This window comes from Capra hircus, chromosome 29, assembly GCF_001704415.2.
Source record: "Capra hircus breed San Clemente chromosome 29, ASM170441v1, whole genome shotgun sequence".
Classification (NCBI taxonomy): domain Eukaryota; kingdom Metazoa; phylum Chordata; class Mammalia; order Artiodactyla; family Bovidae; genus Capra; species Capra hircus.
In genome coordinates this window covers 14430777-14453363 of record NC_030836.1, presented here as the reverse complement: position 1 = coordinate 14453363, position 22587 = coordinate 14430777, and the positions used below count along the sequence as shown (strand labels likewise).

General features: G+C 37.0%; 1 pseudogene across 1 annotated transcript; it reads left to right on the top strand.

Moving 5' to 3' along the window:
• Positions 19288-19915, top strand: LOC102176395 (annotated as a pseudogene). Its single transcript, XR_001917455.1, has one exon. The product of XR_001917455.1 is annotated as an anaphase-promoting complex subunit 10 pseudogene (transcript).

Sequence of the window (22587 nt, the reverse complement as noted above, 5' to 3'; positions counted from 1 at the left end):
TCATCTAGTCAAAGCTATGGTTTTTTGCAGTAGTCATGTTTGGCTGTGAGAGTTGGACCATATAGAAGGTTGAGTGCTGAAGGATTGGTGCTTTTGTACTGTGGTCTTGGAGAAGACTCTTGGAGGTCTAACCAATCAATCCTAAAGGAAATCAGTCCTGAATAATCATTGGAAGGACTGATGCTGAAGCTGATGTTCCAATAGTCTGGCCACATGATGTGAAGAGCTGACTCATTGGAAAATACCCCAATGCTGGGAAAGATTGAAAGCAAGAGGAGAAGGGGATGACGGAGGACTAGATGTCTGGATGGCATTGCCCACTCAATGGATATGAGTTTGAGCAAGCTCTGAGAGATGCTGAAGGACAGAGAAGCCTGGTGTGCTAAGTCCATGGGGTTGCAAACAGTCAGACATGACTGAGCACATGAACAACAAAAAGCTTTATAAACAATGCCAATTAGAGTGGTGATCTTAAAAATGTTCTGTTTAAATTGGCAGTGGCAGCATATAACTTTTTTTTTTCTTGAACTGTTTCTAAGTGAAAACATAGTTCAAATATTATTTAAATATAGTTCAGATTTTATATTACTTGGGATTAGTGTTAGGTTGGATTATTTTCTAAGAGACAACAGGCAAGAGTTGTCAGTGCTCATTACAAGGAATCATAGAAAGGGAACGTTATCAGGAGCTTTAATGTTATTTATGTCAGTGGTGTTCTCCTCCTGCATTGCAGATAGGGAAGCTGAAACCTGAGACAAGACATGATATGGTTTAAGCTCTGTAGATGGTTAATGGCAAAGTCAGTAGTCAAATTCAGTCCTTTTAATTCCCATTCCCATATTCTTTGCACAATAATACCAGATAGGATCTCCTTTGTCAACTACAGAGAACAGTGGAAAAAAACAAAAAACAGAGACACATGCATACTAAATCTACGAAACTGAAGTTCAGTTCAGTTCAGTTCAGTTGCTCAGTCATGTCCGACTCTTTGCGACCCCATGAATCGCAGCACACCAGGCCTCCCTGTCCATCACCAGCTCCCGGAGTTCACTCAGACTCATGTCCATTGAGTCCGTGATGCCATCCAGCCATCTCATTCTCGGTCGTCCCCTTCTCCTCCTGCCCCCAATCACTCCCAGCATCGGAGTTTTTTCCGATGAGTCAACTCTTCGCATGAGGTGGCCAAGTACTGGAGCTTCAGCTTTAGCATCATTCCTTCCAAAGAAATCCCAGGGCTGATCTCCTTCAGAATGGACTGGTTGGATCTCCTTGCAGTCCAAGGGACTCTCAAGAGTCTTCTCCAACACCACAGTTCAAAAGCATCAATTCTTTGGTGCTCAGCCTTCTTCACAGTCCAACTCTCACATCCATACATGACCACTGGAAAAACCATAGCCTTGACTAGACGGACCTTAATCAGCAAAGTAATGTCTCTGCTTTTGAATATACTATCTAGGTTTGTCATAACTTTTCTTCCAAGGAGTAAGGGTCTTTTAACTTCATGGCTGCAGTCACCATCTGCATTGATTTTGGAGCCCCAAAAATAAAGTCTGACACTGTTTCCACTGGTTCCCCATCTATTTCCCATGAAGTGATGGGACCAGATTCCATCATCTTCGTTTTCTGAATGTTGAACTTTAAGCCAACTTTTTCGCTCTCCTGTTTCACTTTCATCAAGAGGCTTTGTAGTTCCTCTTCACTTTCTGCCGTAAGGATGGTGTCATCTGCATATCTGAGGTTATTGATATTTCTTGGCCTTTTGGCTAAGATCAAGTGTAGTATGAAGCTGAAAGAGATCTGTTTTTATTTTCAAAGTACTACTTTGGTGCAGCCAGACTTCAGGGACAGCATCCTGGACAACAAGCTTTACAATACTTCACTGTTGCCTATAGTGAAAGATTGAAACCTCACATATATTATTTAAACATATATGCACTTTAGAATGTAGATATATTATATATTTTAATTAACTTATATATAGGTATATACTTATATTCTAATAAACACATAAATATTTCTTTAAAAATATATGTGTATATTCTACGAAACCTAAGACCTGTTTTATTTTTTGTCAGAATATAATTGCTTTACAATGTTGTGTTGCTTTCGGCTGTGTAACATTGTGAATCAGTTGTCTGTATACATATATTCCTCTCCTTCTTGAGCCCCCGACCCAGTCCCCCTATTCCAAACTCCCCCATTACACCCCTCTGGGTAATCACAGATCACTGAGCTGAACTCCCTGTGGTATACATGGCAGCTTACCACAAGCTATCTATTTCATACATGGTACTATATAAACGTCAGTGCTAGACCTGTATGGTGTGGGTTTTAGAGGAATGCTGATAAATGTTCACCCTGTGAAATGATAAATTTGGCATTATGACATATAGTATATAAAACAGCTAAGTTCTTTCATCACACTACAATTCCTTTTCCTATTATGTACCATCTTGTCTCCACATAGAAATTTCTTCTCCCTGATGGGACCCTGGAAAAATTCTCTATGTTAGAGCTATACACGTAATGCAAAATAATCTCTATATTCTTTCAATTTGTTCCTATCCTAAATTATACTAAAGTGTCAGGAACGTAAGCAGGAGCCTCCCAAAGTAAACGCAGGTTTCTGAATAAGCTCTGTAACTTGGAAGTACTCATTATCCATTTTTACATAAGCAAAGAAAAGCTGCAGTTCTTACCACTAAAATTCAAAGTGCTATACATTACAGAGTGAAACCAAAGAAGATTCAGAGAGGATCTAATCTAGTCCACAGTGTGAGCCGTAGACAATGTTATTTCCAACAAATTAATGTAATTGGTTCTACAATAGCAAGAGGAAATATCTGTGTACGTTTAGATATTCCCTTGACAGCATAGCTGAAAGTGACTCAGAGAATACACAAGAACTCTGCTATAGATCAAATGTTCTTATGGAACTGAATACTTACTGAGTTACCTAATTTCAATAAAATTTTACATCCAAATGATTTGTGCCATTACTTTTTAAAAATGATACACAATACATTTAGTTAAATACATGCTTTTATAATACATTAGGAAAATTTTATGTTAATAGGACAGTATCAACTGGCTAACATAAAAATCTTACCTACGTAATTTGGAACTGACAGATAAATTTATCTAAACTACAGCAATTTTTGCAATTTAAAGAATATGTAAGGGTTTGAAAGTTTATGTAATCATGAAAGTGAATCATTACAGTAGGGACTTAGTTTCTCGTTCCAATTAAAAGGTTAAAAGTATTTTTTAAAATTTACTATAAAAAACTTATATTACTTTTAAAATAGAAAAACACTTATTTTTCAACATCATAAATGCTTTTAAAGAAGAAAATTTAAGGTAAACTAGAAACTAGAATGAGATAACTCTCAGATCCAGTCAGTAAAAGCTATAAGAATATGTAGAAGATAGCTCTACAGATTGAGGAGGAAATATTCCAAGTAGAAGCAATGGTGTTAGTAAATATCCAATATTATATACGTGAGTGAATTAATGAACAATGTTGTGAATAGTAATTGTTTTAGTAAAACAAATAGCTTAGACATAATTGAGAGAATGATAGAAAATTCTTTCAAAATTTGAATGTCTTTAAAGAAGGCATTCTGATTTATATTTTATTAATATATGTATATCAGTGAATAAACCTAAGGAGAAATATTTTGTCTCTTGAACAAATAATGAAAATGGATAATACAGAATTTACAGTGATTTATTCTTTCGTTCATTCAAACCTTTTTTCTTTGGGAAACTACAGTGTATCAGATAGCATTCTGGCTGTTGGAGAATCAGAAAGAAACAAAACTGATCATTCCTGCATTTATAGGAGAGTCCCTATAGGTGAAGGGATCTGAGCATTTGCATTTCTAAACAATGTCCAGGTTATGTATTTCTGCTGGCCTGGGGATTACGCTTATCCAAAGGGAATGCCCATATAAACAAAGCCTAATGAACAATGGGAATGGAGAAGTAGATGAAGTAAGAAACATAGGCAGGGGGTCTTTGTGTGTTTAAAGGGCTATATTAATCATTCAGAAGTTTATCTTTGAGGACATCCATTCAAAACTGTTAAGAGAATTGTAGGAAGTGATAGAACAGATAAGAGTTTTTAAAAATATTACTTTGGAATCCCAATCAAGACGGCAGAGTATAAAGATTCTGAGCTCACTTTGTCCCACTGAGACGGCCATCCTACATTCATACATAGAACAACATCTCTGAGAATAATCTGAAGAACAGATTTTCTACAACTAAAAATATAAAGTAAGGGCCACATAATGACAGTGGAGGGGCAGAGATGCAGTAGAGTCAGAACCCAGATCTTCAGGGTGATGATCCACCAGCAGGAGGAACATCTCAACAACCACAGAGGTCCCTGCTGAGAACACAGGGGTCAAACCCCACACTGGGCTACCAAGCCGAGGAAACAACACCAGGCAGATAAACCCCCTTAAAAATGCTAGGCTTTGAAAACCAAGAGGTCTTCTGTCTGGGAGAGCTGGAAGGCTGTGGGAGACTGAGATGGCTCTTGAAGGACTTACGCACAGACTTACTCCACAGACTCACTTGCTCCTGGTCTCTGCACAGAAGCAGCAGATTGAAAAATGCCTGAGTCATAAAGAAGATCCACTGACCAACTTGAAGATGTATATGTGCCAGAGGGGCAGGGATCTGGTAGAACTTTCTCTGAGAACAGATGCACTGGTGGACACTTTTTTTTTTTTTTTTAACTCTTTCTTCTTCCATGTAGCTGGCCCAGTGCTTGAAGATGCCATTTCTCCCATTCTCTATCAAAGTAGTTAAAATCACATGCTCCAGCCCAGAACTGTCCTGCTGAACCTGCCCAGCTGAACCTGCCCGTACTTGCTGGCCCCTGCAAAGCAACTCCCACCCTGCTCTTCACAGCAGGTGGCACCGGCCAACACCTACAAATAGTCTCCCCTTCAGAGGAATGAACCCTACATGCAGGGATAACTTGGGCCTACATGCAGTGATGACCAGCCAGCTGGCCTGGAGGCAAACTTCACCCACCCATTCAACAATGAAGGACCAGCCACAAAAGAGGGCACATGCAGCCCACACAGGAGACACCCCTGGAGCATCTGGCTCTGGGGACTAGGAGTATTGCAACACAGGACTCAAAGGGACTCTACATAAAGACTTTTTTTTAAGACCAGAAGCATAGCTGACACACTTACTACACAGAAATAAACACAGTGTTAACTCAAAGTGACAAGATGAAGTAAAACCTTCTTGAATAAAAGAACAAAATAAAAACTCAGGAAAAAAAAAAAAGGAAATAGTTTACCAGGTAAAGAGCTCAAAGTGATAGACATAGAGATGCTTAACAAACTCAGGAGAGGAAATAAAGAATTAAGTGAGAACCACAGAAAAGAAATGAAATATAAAATAAAACCCAATCATATCTGAAGAATATGCCAATTGAAATGAAGAATACATTAGAGGTAATCAACAACAGACAGTGGATTAGAGGGTCTAGGAGAATGGATTAACAATCTGGAAGACAGGATAGTGGAAATCACCCAAATGAAAAGGTAAAAAAGAAAAGAAAAAGCATAAGGATTTTAAAAAAATGAGGTTAGCTTAAGGGACCTCTGGAACAACATCAAGATGACTAACATTCACATTATATAGCTGACAAAAAGAGATTAAATAATCAAAGAGACAGAAAACCTATTTGAAGAAATAATGGCTGAAATCATCTGTAATCTGGGGAAGGAAAAATACATCCAAGTCTAAGAAGCACCAAGATTCCAAAGGAAGATGAACCCAAAGAAACTCTCACCAAGACACACTGGGATTAAAATTTCAAAAGTGAAAGAGAAAGAGAGAAACTCAAAGCAGCAAGAGAAAATTAGTTATGTATAAGGGATCTCCATAAACTATAAACTGATATTTCCACAGAAACTTCATAGGCCACAAAAAACTGGCCTATCTACATTCAAAGTGATAAAAATAAACAGACAAACAACCAAAGACAACAACAGCAGCAACAAAAACAAAACAAAACAAAACTTAAAAAATTAGGATACTCTGCTCAGAAAGATTATCATTTGGAATTGAAAAGGATAAACAAAGAGTTTCCCAAAATAATGATTAGAACTAATAAATTCTGCAAAGTTTCAGGACAGAAAATTAATTCACAGAAATAGGGTAGGATTTGTATTCTAACAAACTATCAGACAGCAGCAACAACAAAAAAAAAGTAATAAAATAATCCCATTGACAACTGCATAGAAAGAATAAAATGCATTGCAATTAAACTTAATGAAGTAAAAGACTTGTATCCTGAAAACAATAAAATATTGATGAAAAAATTTGAGGATGACACAGATAAGTGGAAAGATAAACCCTTGCTCATGGATAGGAATGATTAATATTGTTAAGATGCCCATATTACTCAAAGCAACCTAAAGGTTGAATGCAGTTCTTACCAGGTACCAATGACATTTTTCACAGAACTGAAAATGAGGAGGCTATTTGCAACTAGAAAAAAATAATATCCATAGCAATCTTAAAATAGATATTTAAAAAAGCTATTATCATAATCTCAAATTTCAAACTATACTACAAAGCTATTGTAATCAAAGCTATATGGTATTGGCACAAAAGCAGACAAATAGATCAGTAAAACAGGGGAGAGTCCAGAAATAAACCCACACTTGACAGTCAATGAATTTATAACAACAGCACCAAGAACACACAGTACAGATGACCATCTCTTCAAAAAATGGTGTTGAGAAAACTGGGTAGGTACATGAAAAAGAAGGAGAGTGGACTATTTTCTTACACATGTAAAAATAAAATCAATATGGATTAAATGATTGCATGTAATAATGTAATACCTAAAATCATAAAACTCTTAGAAGAAAATATAAGCAAATATCTCTTTTGCATCATTATAGAAATATGTTTTGGTCTATTTATTCTGGCAAGGATGACAAAAGCAAATATAAACAAATAGGACTACATTAAACTGAAAAGTTTTCACACAGTGATGAAAATCACCAACAAAATACTTAACTCACACAGTTAAATATAAAAAGCATAAACAACTCAATTAAACACAATGAGCAGGGGACCTAAATAGGCATTTCTCCATGGAGGACACAGAGATGGTAAACAGACACAACAGAGATGCTCAACGTCACTAATTATGGGAGAAATGTGAGTCAAAACCTCAATGAGTTATTGTCACTGTGCATCGGTCAGAATGGCTATCATAAAAAAACAACAAATAATGAGTGCTGATAAAGATGTGGAGAAAAGGAACCCTTATGAACTGTTGTGAAAATGTAAACTGATGCAGCCATTATTGAAAGCAGTGGAGATTTTTCAAAAAATTAAAAATAGAACCACCATATAATCCATCCAGTAATTTCACTCCTGAGTATTATCTAAAAGAAACAAAAACCATAATTAAAAAAAATACAAGCACCCCTACATTCATTGAAGCATATTTACAAAAGTGAAGATACAATAGAAACAATCCATGTGTCCACTGATAGATGAATGGATAAGGAAGATGTGTTATAAATATACAATGGGATATTACATAGACATAAAAAAAGAATAAAATCTTGCCATCTGCGATAACACGGATGGACCTAAGGGATATTATACAAAGTGAAGTAAATCAGACAAAGACAGATACTATATAATTTCATTTACAGGTGAAATCTAAAAAACACAAATAAATGAATAACACAAAACAATAACGGATTCCTAGATACAGGAACAATCTGGTGATCTGCAGAGGAAAAAGAGGTAGGAGGTTGGGTGAAATAGATGAACTGGATCAAGACATACAAACTTCCAGTTACAAAATATATAAATTAGGGAAATATAAAGTATAGCATAGGTATATAGTAAATAATATTGTAACTAATTCGTATGATGACAGAAATGTTATTAGACTTATTGTGGTCATCAGTGCATAAAATATATAAATTGGGTAGTGATATTGTTGGGTAGCTATGCTGTATACCTGAGACTAACACAATGTTGTATGTCAACATGTTACTTCAGTAAAAAATAAATAGGAAATAAATTTAAATAAGAATAATTAGTTTTAATGTAAAGTGGGAGTGGACTGGAGAGAGGCAAGTTCAGAGGCAGAGAAAACAATGACGAAATTACACAGCATGTGTGATGTACTGAACTAGAGTGATAACAATAGAGCTGGAAAATGGGTGGTGGCGCATCTTAGTTTCTATACTTGAAAATTATAGTTCCAATGTTTTAAGCCAATTTTCTGACTGTATATTTGATACTCTATTGAATAGCTGTTAATGTATGATCCATATCATTACCAGCAACAGCAACAACACCTGAAATCTTGTTAGCAGTGCCGAATCTCACTCAGGCTTCATTCCAGATCTACAAAATCAGAATCCACCCTCAAAAAAAGATTCCCAGGTTATTCACATCCACATTAAAATATACAAAACACTAGTATCCCGTAAAACAACTACCTCCCATATCCCAAGTTTAGATAATACACGCTTTTGAATAGCAAGATCTATGAATGAAATGCAACTTCTCTTCCAAAGACTGTCCAGAATTCTTTATTAGGATGTGCATATTAATAAAAAAGATGCTGCAGAAATACACAGATACTGAATTTATTGATAACCGTATAGCTTAAAATGCAAATGACATTTGAGTTAATGTTTATAATCCATATTAAATTAAAACTTTCTGGGTTTTATTTATTTTTCTATCTATAACTAAGACGCGCTTAGAACAGAGGTAAATGGTTTACAAAACAGTGTTACTAACTAAAAATTTCTATATACAATTGTTAAAGATGATACTTAGAATAATATGAGGTGAAGTAGAATTTGAGGATGTAACGTATTCTTTATACCTTCAACTTTTGGCAACTTAAAGTTTTCATCAGTTCAATTTGTTGTTTTATAAAAAGGATTAAAATATTAAGCAATCTTCAACCTTCATATTATGAATAATGTTCAAAAGCCAAACAAAAGATTTACAGATTCTAATAGGTATTCCATTCTCAATTTGCTAAAACCGATTACAAAATCCAAAATGGTGTCTTATCTTTTAGGCATATTGTTTAATGTTTTATTTCTAGCATTTTGCATTTCAGTTTAACCCTCTTCCTTTGTAATTGAACTTACAGTTGATTAGGCTTAAGGACACAGCGCCTAACAGAAACTAAAGTTGAAGCAAGCCTAGTTATCTCCATCTTGCCTTAACTGTATTGTTTATGAAACAGAAGCTTCTCCTCACCAGCCTCAGAAATTTCATTTTTATCTGTTCTATCCATTTGCGTAGAGTAATAAAGGCAAAGTGAATAAAATATGAAAACATTTCCACCAATGTACATCGCTATACAAGCAGAAGCGGTGCTGCATATAAACTGAACTGCTGGCTAGTTGGTAAAGCCACTGTTGGATGGATCGAAATGTTCTTCTTAAAATGATGCAGTTTGCAGTTGGTACAGAGAAATGATTTAGAGTGTCTTGATGTATAATCCATGAAAATGCAGAATGCACAAATCTGAATGAACAAAGCCATCTGTCTATGGCTTAATTTATTTCAACAAATTAATATCGGGAGTTCATTTTCCAACCAGTATTTTGTATTGATGTCTACACTGAGATAATAAGATACATGGTAGTCCACAGTGGATACTGTTTTGGGGAAGGAAAAAAGTAACATAGTCCCAAGTGATCATATTACGTGTATACATTTGAAAGAAATCTGGAAGGAACTGATGAGGAGGTAACATTTTAAGACTATGGATTTTAATTGGGATTTAACAGAATTAAAGAAATACCTGCATTTCAAACAATCAAAATACAATAAACAATAATTTAAAAGTGAAAAACATGTCTTTGTGATAAAATACAAAGTAGAAAAAATGTTGATCATAAGAAAATCATAGCTAACAATTAGCATTTTTTATTGTCATTCCTTCTTATTGGAATTATAGAATTTAATCTTCATAACAACTCAGAGGGGTAAGAGTTTCATCCCTTCCATTGAACAGACACAAAAACTATAACTAAGGAAAGTACAATAACTCTGCCTATGGCCACATAACTAGAGCATGGGAGGGTGAACAGAACTGTCTGTAATTGGAAAGGCTACTTTTTCTACATCCTTACTAAACAATGCTCATGGTATGTTGTTTAATAAGACTAGATGTACAAACAAGTCTAGAAAGATTAGACCCTGATTTATAAATTGTCTGATTTTCTGAGTTATTTATATAATTAATGCTGCAAGACTTAGGTTAAGTCGTCACCACCCATGTCCTAGCTCTCTCTGTTTTGTAGCAACCGCTATTTCCTTTCTCTATTGCTTTTTCCCCGAGGCTAGAACATTTACCAAATAAGTGATTCTTCCAAACTACTCTGTAGGTATAAACAGTTTCATTTATGTCCATACCTTCAACATGGCCAGGCTAGGGGTCACGTGGCTTGAGTCATGTAGTCAGTTAATAAGTAAATGAATGGAATGTGAATAGGAATGAAATTCCCCTTTTGAAATACGTGTCAATATACCATACAGATAACTCCCTTCATATTAGAAGAAATCCAGTGCATTCTAAGGCATCACATCTCTATCTGTTAACACTGATGTTTTCTGAATAGCATCATAATATGGTGATCATCAACAACACATTTGTGAGTAGGTTTTGGAGATTTAGTATAACATAACCAGATAACAGCCTAAATTCTCATTTGAAAAATCAATTCCCAGTTTGTCTTTTGAAATTCATGTCAGAACACAAAGTTTGAGGATTACACAGAAAATCAAAACAAAGCACACAAACCTTATCCTCGGGAGGCAAACTTAACAAGTAACTACCTTTCATCTAAGTGATTTACATACTTCATTAGTCCTGAGGTGCTTAACATTATAAACACTCTGACTATTTAGTTTATAAATGGAGACATGGGTTATCTTTGGGTGTGCTGAACCTCAACTATTAAGAGTTTGATTCTTTCTCCTGTAGAAATTCACACAGACTCTATAGGCTTCATGTTGCTGTACTGCATTTTAGAGAAGGTCTTATTATAGTCATGGCTCTTTGGTGTACTGAGACCTAGTTACATTGACTGGAATCTAAAATATGTCTGAAATATTAAACTCTCCTGCAAGTGAAGACTGAGTCAGATCTAATTATCAGAGAGCAACTGCAGCTTCAACTGAGCCATCCTGACATAGCTTTGGTGAGAAAGTGACTGGTCAACTGCTTTTCTGGGAAGCCAGCAGGACAAAAGCAACTCAAACTAAAAACACTCAACATTACAGAAGCAAGAGTCAAGTGATCTTTTCTTATCCTTCCATTTATACTGAATTCTCAGACCACTCTAAGCCCAATTCACTGTGAGCATTTTATTTTTAACAATAAACATCATCTTCCTTTTACATAAGGAAATTGAAGCATAGGGAGGATAAAGAATTGGAGCAAATAACGTAGGCAGGACACAGTGGCTCTAGAATTGCAACTCTTTTAGTATACCTGTCACTCTAGGTAGCATCTTGAACACCTAACTTGCTGCGTCTCCTGTAGGCACCACAACCATCACCAGCAGACTTGCTTCATTTCCTGTAGGTACCACAACCATCACCAGCAGTGCTTTCTCCATGACTATTACTACCATCACTATTGACTGCACTTGTTACCTTTTTTCTCCCTTGCACCCATATACATTTTTACTAAATACACTTTTGTCCAAGTCTGTACAAATTACCTGTCTTTTAAATGAGCACTTCTTCCCTACCAAGCATTATAAAAATATTTACCAACCTTAATTTAGTAATCCTTTAAGAAGATATCATTAACCCCTTCATGTAGGTAAAATTGAGGCTCAGAGACATCAAATGACCAGGATAACGGAGCTAATTATTGCATGTGGTCAAGGGTCAAATCCAGATCCTTCAGATTCAAAAGACTGGCTCTAAGAGTCCAGATGGCCCCCGTTTGCTTTATCCCAGTAGATCTCAACCAAAGACCCTAACATCTTCTAGACAGCATTTAGATATGTGGGGGATACTTTATAGCTGTCCCAAAGCATCAAAAGCAAGCATGCTAAGCATCTTTCAATGTGTCGGGATGTCCTTCAAACAAAGAATTGTCTCACCTCCACAATGTTGATAGTGCTCTCCTTGAGATACACTAAATTATGTTTTCTTTTCTCATCAGAGAGATGATTCTCACGTTGTACCTTAGCTAAAGTATTTTCACACAACTCTTCCATCTTTTGTGTCAAGAAGGGCTCAAGGAAATGTTCACCTTTAAGATGGAGTTAGACGTGCACGTGGTAGTGAGAATTTTCTAAGGCAGGTCTAATTTATGTTCCTCTAAGAATAAGAATAATGTATAATTCTAAATAGCAAATGATGGCAGCTGATAAGTAAATAATGCAACTCAGCCGCTTTGATCCCCTTTGAGTAATGCAAATTAATTCAGCTAACTGTTTAAATCAAATATTCAGTAGAGAGACATGGTATTGTTATGGCAGGTGATATGGGAATTATTTGCTGTTGGTAGTATTGGTAATGGTTTGTTTGCTCATTTACAGGTATTCTAATTAGTCATCTATTTGTCCATCTGTACCTAATTGCAGTCACCTGAGGTGTTCACAGAGGCCAACAGTTTGAATCCTTGACTATATCCCTTTTAATTTTATATATTTTCCCCCACAATGACTGATGATATCATTATTCTCTCAAACATCATTACTGAATGCTAATAAGCAATAGTTGGGAAAGGGAAGAAGGTCCTGATGAAAACTGAGAAGCCAATACCTGTGGTGAACTGGTCTTTGCTTTCAAAGGATAATTTAGCTAACTTAAAAAGTGAGAAATGTGCTTAAATCCCTTGAGGTCAGTTATTGCTATAAACCAAAAGTAGGATTTGCTTGGCTTCTGCTTGAAAAAAAAAAAAAAAAGAATAAAACAGAATAAAAGAGAAGTGACGGTAGTTTGTCTTTGGGTAACTTACAGAGAGATTTTCTTTCAGTTACCACCTTAATCAACTGCAGGGGATGGGAGCCTATTTCTCATCAGGCGTTATTCCCACAATGACTCTGTCAGTGTACGGTGGTCATTTCACAGATGAAGCAAATGAGGCTCAGAAAATGAAATGCCTCCCCCAGGACACCGAGCTAGTGAATGTCAAACAAAAAGTCTAACCCAGGATGATATATTTCTAAAGCCTATATTCACCTCACTAGGGAACAGTGAGTTACGGAGCTTGGTGAAAAAAAGGAGTGCTAAGTATGCCTTATGTCTTATATGTTGTCCACATACTGGCAGCAAACATTTATGTTTCCTGTTACTTGTGCTTTACAATGCTGTCAGGAAGTGGTTGGGGAATGAAGAATCCCAAATTTTAGGGAGGGACAATAAAGATCAGAGACACTAAGGGGATCTTCCAATGTCACACAGCCCATAAGTAGTAGAGAATGATGCTTTTCAGCACAACAAATGCTACCTCTTTGAGAGATAAAACTGATGTTCATGTTCTCAAAAATCCATTTGTATTCACACAACAGACCGATCAAATGTTTTTATTCAGCAACGCAAATCTTGTGAATATCTACAAAATAGTGCTTGGCCAAGTCAACTGTTGATTAATTCATCAACACACTCTGCAGCAGATGTGTTCATATAGCTGAAATGACATCCTTTGCTTAACTGAAACTTATCACCAAGTAAAGTACTTCAGTACTCAAGACCTTAACTTTCTTATCTGTAAAGATGGAAACTATAGACTAGAAAGCATCTGTGTTCACAGCATAACATTAAGAAATAACCTAAAATAATAGCAAAATGTTTGATACAAATGACTTGTTTAGACTCCTGTTTCTCCTGCTTTCTGTCAAATTTTTAAAATAGTATATTAACACGTAAATTGCATACATACACATACACAAACACACCCTCACATTTGTTAGTGTTCCTGTTTATAAAATTTATTAAATACCATGTTTTCCCAATTTGATATTCAAATACATAATTAATGTTATAATTAACAACTTTTAGTGAGTCTTTCATAAATTTTAGTTGTTAACTAACATTTGAGAGGAGAAACTCAGGCAGTGTATGAGAAACTTACTCTGATTTGGTTTTCCCTTTAGGAAATAAAGACAGAATGTAAATAGTACTATGATTTGGATCCATACCTACAAGACACAGAGTAGCAATTTTGCATCTGTCAAACTACCCATTGAGGATACTTTCCTGATTTCTTTTGGATGCCTCTTTAAGAAAGGAACATTGTTGAGATAATTCTGCTTGGAATTCTTCCCCTCCTCTCTGACTGGGTTTTAAGTTGGGAATAAGTCATTTGGGGATAAAGACTTGATTCTAACATAACAGTTTTAAGGAGAGAACTGGTCATTCTCAGATACTTAAACATGGGAGATATTATGAGACTATCCTCAGTTTTGAACACAGAGCAGCCGCTTCAGTAGGCATTACATACAATGTCAAGAGGAGAGTCCCAGAAGCTTCCGTGAGCCTCCAGCAATTTCTGGAACTGGAGTCAGATGATCATGAAATTAGCCTAAGACTGCAGAAATCAAGACAAAGCATGAGAGGACTTCTAAAATTCCTTTTCATCAAAAGAAAAGGAACACAGTCAGTGGCAGATCTATATTTTCTTTTTGTTCTAGTTGATAGTATATGGGTCTTCTTTCTTTTCTTAAGAGCTCAATGCTACCAACTGCTAAATTCATCTCTGTGTTAATGGGAGATGGAGAAGGTTATAAATTATTTGAGTTGCCCCACAGAGCTCTTTCTACAGGAAGCATCAGTGTATCAGAAAATAGTACATATATCAACGTGTATGAGACCATACCAATTTTTATTTATTCACAAAGGGTGAGTGATTGACAAATTCAGATTCACTATCACTGGTGTAATACAGAGGTGAGGGGTGGTATGTGAACAGAAAAGTACTTAGGATTTCTGTGTCAAGAACAGTGCATTCAACCTCTATGGAAGTGCACACACACGAAAATGAGATTTAATTTTGAGAACATCTTATGCAGCAAGTGCCATGTGCCAGGAGATTTGTATCTAACTTACCACCACCTCGTGAGCTAGGCCTCATTCCTCCCGTTTCGTAAAGAGAAAACAGAGGCTCAGACAGTCTAAGTAACTTGTTCAATAACTCATAACTAATAAGTGACAAAGTAGAGTCTTATGGAATCCTCACTCTAAAACTGAGATTTTTTGATTCCCCTGCTGCCCTGAGTCACAGAGAATATGGCCCCTGTATGAAAGAAATAACAGTGGGACATGTTAATATCTTTCACAGAAAAGGCCTAAAGTTTCTCTGCCTGGGAGAGTTTACTACAAGCGCTGACTCAACCTCTTGAGATCCGTGCTTCCATTAAGGTCATTTTCAGCATCTCCAATGATTATGATCTCTTGAAACGTTGTGAGTCCAGGTACACCACAAGTGCAAAATGTGTATCAGATCCCAAACATTTACTATGAAACAAAGGACACTAATGGCTTTTATATTGTTTTCATGTTGAAATGGGAATATCATGGATCTATTTATTGTTCAGATATGTTGTGTGTGTGTGTGTCTGTGCTCAGTCATGTCTGGCTCTTTTCAACACCATGGACTGTAGCCCACTAGCCTCCTCTGTCTGTGGGATTTTCCAGGCAAGAATCCTGGAGTGAGGTGCGATTTCCTCCTCCAGAGGATCCTCTCTACCCAGGGACCAAACTCACATTTCTTGTGTCTTCTGATTTGACAGGCAGACTATTTACCAACTTCCCCACTTGGGAAGCCCACATAAAATTAATTTTACCTTTTTTTGTTTGTTTTCCAAAAATAGAACTACTATAAAATGTTTTTACGTACATGGGTGACCTTATTGGATAGTACTGGTCAAGGTCCTGAATGAGGAGAGAGGAGAGATGATTTGTGCCTTTAAAGAGCCCCCCTCCTGCATCCTATTTATATATATATAAAATATATAATATATATTATAAATATAATAATACAACAAATATATTATAAATATAATACATAATATAATATATATTATAAATATATGTATAATATATTATACATATATATTTATATTTATTATATATATATAGGATGCAGGAGGGGGGCTCTTAAAAGGCACAAATCATCTCTATATATTCCTTTTCCTATTTGGAACCACTCTGTTGGTCCAGGTCTAGTTCTAACTGTTGCTTCCTGACCTGCATATAGGTTTCTCAAGAGGCAAGTCAGGTGGTCTGGTATTCCCATCTCTTTCAGAATTTTCCACAATTTATTGTGATCCACACAGTCAAAAGCTTTGGCATAGTCAATAAAGCAGAAATATACGTTTTTCTGGAACTCTCTTGCTTTCTCCATGATCCAGTGGATGTTGGCAATTTGATCTCGGGTTCTTCTGCCTCTAAAACCAGCTTGAACATCTGGAAGTTCACAGTTCACGTATTGCTGAAGCCTGGCTTGGAGAATTTTGAGCATTACTTTACTAGCCTGTGAGATGAGTGCAGTTGTGCGGTAGTTTGAGCATTCTTTGGCATTGCCTTTCTTTGGGATTGGAGTGAAAACTGACCTTTTCTAGTCCTGTGGCCATTGCTGAGTTTTTCACATTTGCTGGCATATTGAGTGTAGCACTTTCACAGCATCATCTTTTAGGATATGAAATGGCTCAACTGGAATTCCATCATCTCCACTAGCTTTGTTCGTAGTGATGCTTCCGAAGGCCCACTTGAGTTTGCACCCCAGGATGTCTGTCTCTAGGTGAGTGATCATACCCTGGTGGCTATCTGGACCATTAAGATCTTTTTTGTGTAGTTCTTCTGTGTATTCTTGCCACCTCTTCTTAATATCTCCTGCTTCTGTTAGGTCCATACTGTTTCTGTCCTTTATTGCGCCCATCTTTGCATGAAATGTTCCCTTGGTATCTCTAATCTCAATCAAGAGTTCTTTTAAAATGGAAATACAAAAAAAAACCTCAAATAGCCAAAGCAATCTTGAGAAAGAAGAATGGAACTGGAGGAATCAACTTGCCTGACTTCAGGCTCTACTACAAAGCCACAGTCATCAAGACAGTATGGTATTGGCACAAAGACAGAAATATAGATCAATGGAACAAAATAGAAAGCCCAGAGATAAATCCACACACCTATGGACACCTTATCTTCGACAAAGGAGGCAAGAATATACAATGGAGTAAAGACAATCTCTTTAACAAGTGGTGCTGGGAAAACTGGTCAACCACTTGCAAAAGAATGAAACTAGAACACTTTCCAACACCATACACAAAAATAAACTCAAAGTGGATTAAAGATCTAAACGTAAGACCAGAAACTATAAAACTCCTAGAGGAGAACATAGGCAAAACACTCTCTAACATAAATCAAAGCAGAATCCTCTATGATCCACCTCCCAGAATACTGGAAATAAAAGCAAAAATGAACAAATGGGATCTAATTAAAATTAAAGGCTTCTGCACAACAAAGGAAAATATAAGCAAGGTGAAAAGACAGCCTTCTGAATGGGAGAAAATCATAGCAAATGAAGCAACTGACAAACAACTAATCTCAAAAATATACAAACAACTTATGCAGCTCAATTCCAGAAAAATAAAAGACCCATTCAAAAAATGGGCCAAAGAACTAAATAGACATTTCTCCAGAGAAGACATATGGATGGCTAACAAGCACATGAAAAGATGCTCAACATCACTCATTATCAGAGAAATGAAAATCAAAACCACAATGAGGTACCATTTCACACCAGTCGGAATGGCTGCTATCCAAAAGTCTACAAGCAATAAATACTGGAGAGGGTGTGGAGAAAAGGGAACCCTCCTACACTGTTGGTGGGAATGCAAACTAGTACAGCCACTATGCAGAACAGTGTGGAGATTCCTTAAAAAACTGGAAATAGAACTGCCATATGACCCAGCAATCCCACTGCTGGGCATACACACCGAGGAAACCAGAATTGAAAGAGACACATGTACCCAATGTTCATTGCAGCACTGTTTATAATAGCCAGGACATGGAAACAACCTAGATGTCCATCAGCAGATGAATGGATAGGAAAGCTGTGGTACATATACACAATGGAGTATTACTCAGCCATTAAAAAGAATACATTTGAATCAGTTCTAACGAGGTGGATGAAACTGGAGCCTATTATACAGAGAGAAATAAGCCAGAAAGAAAAACACCAATACAGTATACTAACGCATATATGTGGAATTTAGAAAGATGGTAATGATAACTCTGTATGCGAGACAACAAAAGAGACACAGATGTATAGAACAGACTTTTGGACTCTGAGGGAGAGGGAGAGGGTGGGATGATTTGGGAGAATGGCACTGAAACATGTATACTATCATAAGAAATGAATCGCCAGTCTAAGTTCGATGCAGGATACAGGATGCTTGGGGCTGGTGCATGGGGATGATCCAGAGAGATGATATGGGGTGGGCGGTGGGAGGGGGATTCAGGATTGGGAACTCATGTACACCCGTGGAAGATTCATGTCAATGTATAGCAAAACCAATACAGTATTGTAAAGTAAAATAAAGTAAAAATAAAAATTAAAAAAAAAGCTAGTTGTCATCTCCATCTCTTAGTAGTTCATTTGAAATGTGAGAATAGTAACATCAACTCCAAATAATTGTCATGGGAATTAAATGAGATAATTCATGCAAAGTGTCTGGCTCACAGACCTGCTCCTAATAAATGCTCAACAAACGTAAATGTGTTTTGTCTCTTACACTTTTCCCTTTCTGTTTTTGTCACTAAATGACACCAGACAAGTCACCTAAATAATGTTATTATTATCTTTTTAAATTTTCACTATGGATTTTTTTTCTCCTAATTTCAACTTTTCTCCATTATCTGATCCACTCTCAAATGATAAGAATGTTGTTTTTCTTTTTGGTCAGCAGCTTGGGGCTGAATTTGTATCAGAAATGAAAAATATCTCCAAGTAAATTCAATTTGTAAATATTTACTTGTCTATTTAAACTGTGTTCTTCAGTTTAGTGAACCAAATGGTAAAATTTTATGAGCAAACCAAGTTATGTGTAGAACTTATTTTTAAAATAGCACAAACCTGAGAAAAATCAGTGTTCATTTTTTATTTATTCCTGTCTTCATTTCCTTCATTGCAGCATCTCCCAGTTTTCTCAGTTTCAGAATTTGAAGATTTTTTTTTTTTTTTTCTAAAGTTATCCTAGGAAGCCGAGTGGGAGTGGCGCGGAGCTAGAGTGCGCAAGCTAATATTTTTAAAATGACCACATCAAACAAGACACCTCCTGGTGCTAACCCTAAGCAGTTGGAAAGGACTGGAACAGTACGGGAAATTGGGTCACAAGCTGTTTGGTCACTCTCATCTTGTAAACCAGGATTTGGAGTGGATCAGTTACGAGATGACAATCTAGAAACTTACTGGCAATCAGATGGATCCCAGCCTCATTTAGTGAACATACAATTCGGAAGAAAAACAACAGTGAAGGCATTATGTATTTATGTGGATTACAAATCTGATGAAAGCTACACTCCAAGCAAGATCTCAGTCAGAGTTGGAAATAGTTTTCACAACCTTCAGGAAATTCGGCAACTTGAATTGGTGGAACCAACTGGCTGGATTCATGTTCCCTTAACTGATAATCATAAGAAGCCAACTCGCACTTTCATGATACAGATTGCTGTTCTAGCCAATCATCAAAATGGAAGAGATACCCACATGAGACAGATTAAAATATACACACCAGTGGAAGAGAGCTCCATTGGTAAATTTCCTAGATGTACAACTATTGATTTCATGATGTATTGCTCAATAAGGTGACCTAAGAACAAAAGTCATTAAACATCTTATCAGTAAAAATAAAATAAAATAAAATAAATAAAGTTATCCTAAAAAGTCTATGACTTCCTTCTCATGAAGGAAGCTTTATTCTGAAGGAAATGTTAATTCATATAATCATTCATTCATTCACTTGATGGGTTTTTATTAGATGCTTATTATAAGCCAGGCACTGCCTGAATTGAAAAGGATACAGTATTTAATAAATCAGATTGAGTACCTAGACTTTCAGAGCTTATATATTATAGAGACAGACATATATGAATATGTAACAAATATAAACCAACAGACAATGAGTGAGAAAACTTTGGGAACTAAGGGACTATAGAAAAGGGACCTGTCCTTTGGGCCAGGGAAATAATTCCTAAAGTTATAATATTTAAAGCAAGATTGTTGTTGACCTAAAAAGAAAAAATGCGTCACTTAAAAGTTGAGAGTTATACTTCATTCAGCAGACAAAACTGAGGACTTCAGCCGGGGACTCAGCATCTCAGGATACGTGGGGGTGGCAGCTCCCATGGCTGATGGCTGCAACATGCTTTGCTTACTTATGTGGCAGGTGGCATTTTTAGTTCACACTATCACAAGGAGTAGGAGTTGGGGAGACAGATATCATCCCAAACCACATCCAGAGCTCCATACTCTATTGTTGTACTTTTAAAAATTAAATGAAACTGGGATTTTTTTGGTGGAACAGTGGGTAAGAATCTGCCTGCCAATGCAGGGGACACAGGTTTGATCCCTGGGCTGGGAGGATGGCACGTGCAGCAGAGGCTGGCCTGCTCCAGGGCCCAAGGCCACAACTAGTGAGTGCTTTTGCCTCAACAACTGAAACCCACATGCTCTAGAGCCTGGGAGCCACAACTACTGAGCTTACTTGCTGCAACTACTAAAGCCTGGGAGGCTGGAGCATGCACTCTATACCAAGGAAAGTCACCACAATGAGAAGCCTGTGCACCACAGTGAAGGGTCGCCCCAGCTCTCTGCAGCTAGAGAAAGCCGGTGCACAGCAACAGAGACCCAGGGTAACCAAAAATAAGCAAGTAAGTTATAAAAAATAAAATGAAATCGGTTGTTCTGGGAAATCAATTTTGACCTTGACAAATCAATGAGGATCAAGTGGATGTGGAACATTCATACTCAATGAATTTCTCAAAAAGCACCTGGATGAAGCTCTCTTTGACTAGCATCTTGCAGAAGTTATGTTCCCAATCTTTTCCAAAAGAAATGGATCATCTTTGAATACTAAGTAAATACTACAGTACTCTCAAAAGGGATATAAAAAAAGCTTTCAGTGACCTGTTAATATCACTCTTTTAATGGAATTCCAAGCATTACTCAGTTTTTTATGAAGTGAATTAATTCAAAGAGACATTCCACATTTAGGGGGAAAAAAAAATCCTCTGTGAGTCATTCTCCAAAGATTACCTCATCAAGAACATTAGCAAAGAGCTACAGACAGAATCTCATCATAAAAGAGTGGAACTGTTAAAACGTATATCCAGTTGAAACTTATTGAACACCTACTTTATGCTGGGCACTTCTATCCCAGATTATTTTAGTGGATCCTCCGATTCTCAGACCGCCCTATGAAGAAGGCATGTGTATCCCCACTGTAAACATAAGTACACTGAAGCTTAGAGGATAAAAATGATTTGCCAAGCTGATGGAGCAAATAAAGTAGTAGGAAATGTACACAGCAGTCTGTGATTTCTGACTCTCATACTGTAACACACACTGATTAAGTTAGCAGTGACTAAATGTCGAAGAACGTTAAGCAGCCTAGGTTGTGTTGGTATTTAGAATGGAATCCCAGAAACCATTCCCTGCCATGAGGAGCCTTTCTTCACTAAAGTGTTCTTGCATTTTAAAACTACTCCTTGGAGCTTCCCTGGCAGTCCAATGGGTAAGAATCCACCTGTCAATGCAAGGGACACTAGTTCAATTCCTGGGCCAGTAAGATCCCACATGCCAGGGAGCAACGAAGTCCCTGCACCACAGCTACTGAGCCTCCTGCTCTGGAGCCCCTCCTGTTCCGGAGCCCCTACTGTTCCTAAGCCTCAATTACTGAGCCCAGGCACTGCAACTACTGAAGCCCGTGTGCCAACAGCCCATGCTCTGCAAGAGACGCCACCGCCAGGGGAAGCCTGCTCACCCCAACTAGAGAAAGCCCCCGAGCAGCAATGAAGATCCAGCACAGCCATAAGATAAAACCAATCATTTAATTAACTTAGAAAAAAAAAAAAAAAGATGAGTTTAGAGCTACCAAGACCCATTCTTTAAAAAAAAAAAAATAAAAGTATAAAATAAAACTGCCCCCTGAAAACTGCCTCTAGAGAATTAAGGGCATCTGTCTCAGAGGAAAGAGATACAGCTTTAGAAGACACATAATCAAATCTCTCCCTAAAGTCTCAGGATTTCCTCACTCATGCAAAGCAAAAATAACTGTAAAATGCATCAAAATAAGACCTTGTGCCAACTACTCACCTATATTACACTCTGTATGTCAGAAGGTATAATCAAACCTCTTTAATCACCTTTCTGTCATTGTCCCCCTAACCCCACACAGAGATGCGGTAGACACACACAGACATATACATCTTTGCTTGACCAATTCCAACTCATTCACTACATCTCAACTTTAACACCATTCCCTGCAAGAAGTTGATCCAGGCCTCTCAGGTAAGCATCAT